General features: G+C 39.0%; 1 long non-coding RNA gene across 1 annotated transcript in view; it reads right to left on the reverse strand.

Annotated features, from left to right (window-relative positions):
• The window catches only part of LOC108449779, a 58,607-nt gene extending 53,190 nt beyond the window's left edge, over positions 1 to 5,417 (reverse strand). The window contains exon 1 of the long non-coding RNA XR_001866070.1: positions 5,266 to 5,417. This is a non-coding gene — a long non-coding RNA (uncharacterized LOC108449779). The remainder of the gene's footprint in view (positions 1 to 5,265) is intronic.
• Positions 5,418 to 5,655: the final 238 nt, after the last annotated feature.

The following is a 5,655-nucleotide window of genomic DNA, read 5'->3' on the forward strand; positions in this document are numbered from 1 at the left end:
GCTCTTGAAGTCACGCTGGCTCTTTAGAGAAGGCCCTTCCAGGAGGCCCCGCGCGGTGAACAAAAGAGAGGGACGGAGGGATAACGCGACAGCCTCTATTTTAGGAGGTGTAGTGAGCACTATTTTCTTCTGCCTCCCTTTCGGTGACCAGACTTGCCACATCATGCTTACTACCAAGTGGAGCCTTTATCCAAGGCTGCATTTTCTCCTTCATGGTTTTGGAGGAACGTGCAGCATCTCGTTATGAAATACAACTGTGATGAAGGGCAGAGATCAGGAGAGGGACAAGAGCACAGGAAGCATCACACCTACTGCCTCAGCACCCATATAGTTCTCTCTTGAGTAATCTGGTGTGTGATGATTGCAGAGTAAAAGTACTAAAAAGACATACATTTTCAGTAGAATAGTCCTTTCTTAAGAAATTTTGCTTAAGTCTTGTGGTGAATGAGTTGAGATTATCTTCAGCCTTGCTAGTATCAAGAATGAGCAAAATACATTTTTACTTTTAAGGAAACAATCCTCTGCATACCTTCAGTATTTGTACTAGTCTGAGATTAGAAAATTCTGCTTCTTATATCCTTCCCTGAGCTGGCCCTTTCAGAAAAAACAGTTGTTGACTGTAGCTAGGCCAGCGGTATATCTGCACACAAGATCATCACACTCTTGTGTCAAATGAGTGCCAGGATAGAATTCCTCAGCAATTAACAATCCAGAACCTGAACACAAGCCCATTTTATGATCCATTTAAGCTAATAAGGAGTCACTGGTCATTTCTAGCAGGGCCTAAGATGGATATCCGGTAAATCACTGTGTTTAAACTACAGCTCACCTGCCAGACACGTTGCTGCGCAACTGTGCAGATCCTGAAGGAAACCAGTTCTCAGTGGGTCCCAGATCACAACTGGTTTCCTAAGGACACTTGCAGCACAAGCTTGGGATTGTCTTGCCTAATTGTTAGTTTGATATAGTTAGTTATCATTAGCTTGGTATAATCCACTATGAGAAGGTTTTTCTCTATGGCAGATCAAAAAGCCACAATTCTTACTTCCATTACTGTGTAAGCGAATGACACAACCAGTTCTAACTGATGGTATTAGAAGTACTCACTAGCTACAAATCCATATGTATCCAGTGGACTTTAAGTCTAGCCCGTGCCTTCCTCTGCTAGGTGGATATATTTGTGTCCTTTCATTAACTCTTTGTTAAAATCTTAGATGTGGGATCCATACATGAATAGAGACAGAGCATGCTCATAACATTTACATTTATTTCCAGATACTATTAGAAATTCACGGGTCGTGGGTACTTATGGATCAAATATTCTCACATTAAAGTACTGCAAAATTTGTGATTGACATGTGTAAATTGCACATAGAGCCATGCTGCCTGTCAATAGGTTACCAAGATGAATGCAAATGACATTCTGTGCTTCAAAGACTGATAGCTCTTGTATCCATTCTGTTACATCCCTTATCATCCCATTTAAATAAAGAATTTTATTGACCCCTAGAAATACCACACAGATTCTTTCCACAAGCAAGACAAGGATCCCAGCTTACCAAACAATGAGGTGAATGTTTTCTTCATTATTATTGCAGAAGTCTAAGAAATCTTTCATGTGTTCCTTGATTCTTAGAATGTATCACTGCAGGAATCACTCCTAATCACATTTAAATTGGAGTCATTTATTAGACTCATTGAGGACTAGGAACTGGGAAGTCAATGGCACTAGGGCAATTGCCCCTGCTCAGAATGTGGCTGTATGAACTAGAAACATCTGTAACAAAATTAATTAGCTACAGAAATTTCACTTGTTATTTCCCAGCAATCAAATGAAATGTAAAACAAACCCCCTTTTTTTTCTTTCCATCACTATTTCTTCTTTTCCTTCTATTTAAACTGCTGGAAAATAATTAAACTAAGAAACTATTTGTATGATCATTTCATCAGTTCCCTAGGAGAAAAAGAAAAAAAAAAATCATACATATGTGCATATCACACATATATGCACATATACATATATGTGTCTATATAAAACTTGTGTGTAAATGTATAAAAGTGATATAGTATATTAATCCATTTAGGCTATGGGTAAGACATTAATTAAAGTGACCAGATTATTAACTGGTATTAGATATTATAATAGAGACACAATTAATGATATTTACAGTAAAAGCTATTGGTGCCACATCTACCACAACTACAATAGAAACAACAAACATTTTTTTCCATGCTTCGTGTTATATATCTTTGGCTTATTTGTTAGTTCACAAATTAAATATTAATAAAATATCTAAAAAAACATCTCTCACATGTATGCTAGCATATCAGTAATAACCATTAATATGTCTCTTTGTTTTCACATATGTTGTGATCTGAAATACCCTACAAATTCAGCAGCGGGCGGGCTGGTGTTTTATATGCAATTACAGCAGAAATCAATTCGACCAAAACACCTGCTTAATTCAAGTGCAAGTTTGTGCCTTACCTACTCTCTTTATGCTTTGATTGCCCCATATCACTGACATTTCCACTCTGCAACATTTGTCTTTTAGCCACTAATTTTTATCAAGATGTCTTAAAAATCCACTAAGGCAGTAGTATTTTCAGCATTACCTCTATGTCCCCAAGGTTTAGTTATACCTTCTGCTCTGTGGCAGAAAAAGCTATTACATCATTTACTTTTATCCATGCTCTTTTTTTTATCCTGGGAAAGAGGTTTGTGGGAAGATCCTCACAGGGGTTCCTATCCCCTTTCACTTGCCGCCTCATCGGTTCTGCTCCTGAGACAATTCCCTGGGCAAGATTTAGAGGAGACCATGAAGAGGCAGCCTTTCCACAGGTGGGAGCAGGAGCTAAGTGCAGCAGGCTAACCAGTGCTGAACAGGGAAGAAGTGACAAGAGCGCTCTCATAATGGAGAGACTGAGAAGGATGTGGTTTCATAAAAATCAAGAGTGCTTGGGATCAGGCCAGTTAGAAAGAAGCAGTGTTCATGCAAGCCCAGAGCATCTGCTCTCCATGAAATATGCAAAGATGAGGAGAAAAGAAAAAGACTTCCTATAACAAGAAGCAAAACTATCCTGCATAAAATATCAAACCTCAGCTTAATACATGCCAATGTCTACATTTATATCCATGAACAGTACTGTGGAGTTTACATTATAAAGTTTTTGAGGCAAGTACTTGTGGGTGTTTGCGCAGCCTTGGAGCCTGGCTGGGGACTGTAGGAGGTGACACAACAGATGCCTATCTTCAGGATTCAGGACACGAGACATAATATCCCACAAGGCTGTGAAAATCTTAGGCCTTATGCATAGCATCACAACTACATGAATAATACCTTCCTTGAGAATCACTTGATCACCTGTAATTGATTCTCATAATTGAAATATGAAGTTCTTGTATATTTATGGACTTTTTTGTGCTTCCTCTTTTTGACAGTGTTGAGGCAGATCTTGGCATTTCTTGCAGTTCGAAGTCTAGAGTCAATAAGTAAGGAGAACCCTGAAGTGTGGAGTTTGCTCAGGTAGGGTATTTCTAGAGATACAATAATTACATTATAAAACCTCTACTTCTAGCTTTCTTACGGAGTTTAGACAGGCCAAAACAAAATCTGTGCGTTGTCCATATGAATAAATAACAAAACAAAGCAAAGCAAAACAAAACAAAACAAAATCAGAAGATTACAGTCTTCTTAAAAAGTCTAAATATTCCTGCTTTATTACTGTATGCTGTAGTGGGTTGAACCATTCAAACCATGACAATGCCCAGTGGCATACTTCTCAACCAGCAGGATAAGTGAGGCACAGGTAGAATAAAATGAGAAAAACACCAGTAAGTTTAACAGTTTGTTGTCTAGATGTTTCTATGCAGCAGAGACTCAATGATGTACCTCTAAACTTGTATATAAATTAAACCCTAAATAGCTGCACATGCATGTGATGGACATTACTGCTGTGTAAAAGGAGGAGTAGCTGTGCAAAGAAAGATGCCCATGGTATGTCCACTGACTGTAGCTCATTCAGTGTTAACACTGAATTACCTGTGAGGTAAGGCTTGTTTTGTTTTATGCATATATGAGCAGGATCTTGTGAAACCCAAGAGAAAATTCAATAACTGCAAATTTGTCTCTAGGGAGGAAGACAGGAGAGAGCTGCCAGCATCACTGCTGAGTGAGTAAGTAATGTCTGTGTTTTGGTCCCAATTACAGACAGACCAGTAGCTAAAATTGCACGGGCCACTCTGACTGTCCTAGTGTTTGCCCACAGGAGGTTTTTCATCTTGTTCTGCATTTCACAGCACTCCAACATTTGCAGAGAGCTGCTTTAAGGCCAGGTAAGTCCTTCCCTCACAAGAAGTACATAAAAACGGCAGGCATAGTGAAACTCCCACGAAGTGTAAAAAACTATGCCTAAATACAGTTTTGTATTCATCAGCCTTATATGTGGGGTAACCGTTAAGAGTGCCTGTTAAAGCTGTTTAGTGCAGAGTGGCCATGGTGTAAAATAAACCTCACAATTTCTTCTTAGTAACTATGCCAACTAATACAAATTGATTCCGTATGTTGTATTTCCTAGCAACCATTTTCCTGGAACGAAAAGAGCTGTTCCTTTGGGTCAAGTCACCAAATGTGCATTTCAAGGTAAATTATAATCGAATCATTGAAGAAAGTAACTGAAAGGGCTGCAACATGTTTATATCTGAGTGTAAAACTTTCCAGTACTCTTGTACAGTATCAATTCAAGTCAAAGTCTATGCAGGACATAAAAAAGCACCAACACAAGAAGGCAGCCCTCTGGAATCACAGTCCCCAAACACAGTTTGGACTATGGAGAACACTGAGACCAAGCAACATCTTTAGCAGCAACATGTTAAAATATTCAAAGACTGTGAAGTACCATATATATCCCAGATAAAAGGTTTTTATGAATACAAACAGAAGATTATTGTAAAAATTTGACCACAGGATCAAGCCAAGTTTAGCTGTGAGTGGTAAATAGTTAATAAGCTCTGTTTGGAAGTGATGTGCCTTGGGCAACCTCCAGAATATCTGGAAGAACAGACAACCCTGACACCATTTCCACCATTAATAGAAATGTAAACAGTTATAGTGCTTTCTTTCTGCTTTCCTAGACGTCTGCATTCTAATTCAGCCTAAGAACCAACTCAGTCTCCCTCATGTCTTAAGACTTCATATAGACAGCATCAACATTATCTTCTCCAGACAAACAGCCACCATTAAAACATAATTGAATTCTAGTTACCTTCTTTTAAGAATCTGTCTCACCAATGAGAATCCTGAGGACATCTTCTTTAACATTTATTTTCTCCCTTTTGAAGTACTAAAGGGATTTTCTCACTCAAAGTGGTGTTCTGAGAAATTGCAGAATAAATAATGTGTGGGTTAGTGTTTTAGCTTGTGACCATCCCAGAGTTGAGTGCTGAAGCCTTTGAGCCAGACATAAAACGCCCCTGACATCAGCACTTCACTTTGATCCTCCACCCATCCGCTTGGCATGTGTGAGGCTCATTACAAGGCACCTAGTGTTCCTGGCTTTGGCATGAGACCAAGCTGGTCTGTATTGACAAGGCTGACAGACTTCAGGACATGTAAAGAAACAGAGAGAGTGAGAATTAGCCTCCTAAACCTGAGG

The sequence above is a fragment of the Corvus brachyrhynchos genome, unplaced genomic scaffold (genome assembly GCF_000691975.1).
Source record: "Corvus brachyrhynchos isolate BGI_N302 unplaced genomic scaffold, ASM69197v1 scaffold324, whole genome shotgun sequence".
NCBI classification, from domain to species: Eukaryota; Metazoa; Chordata; class Aves; order Passeriformes; family Corvidae; genus Corvus; species Corvus brachyrhynchos.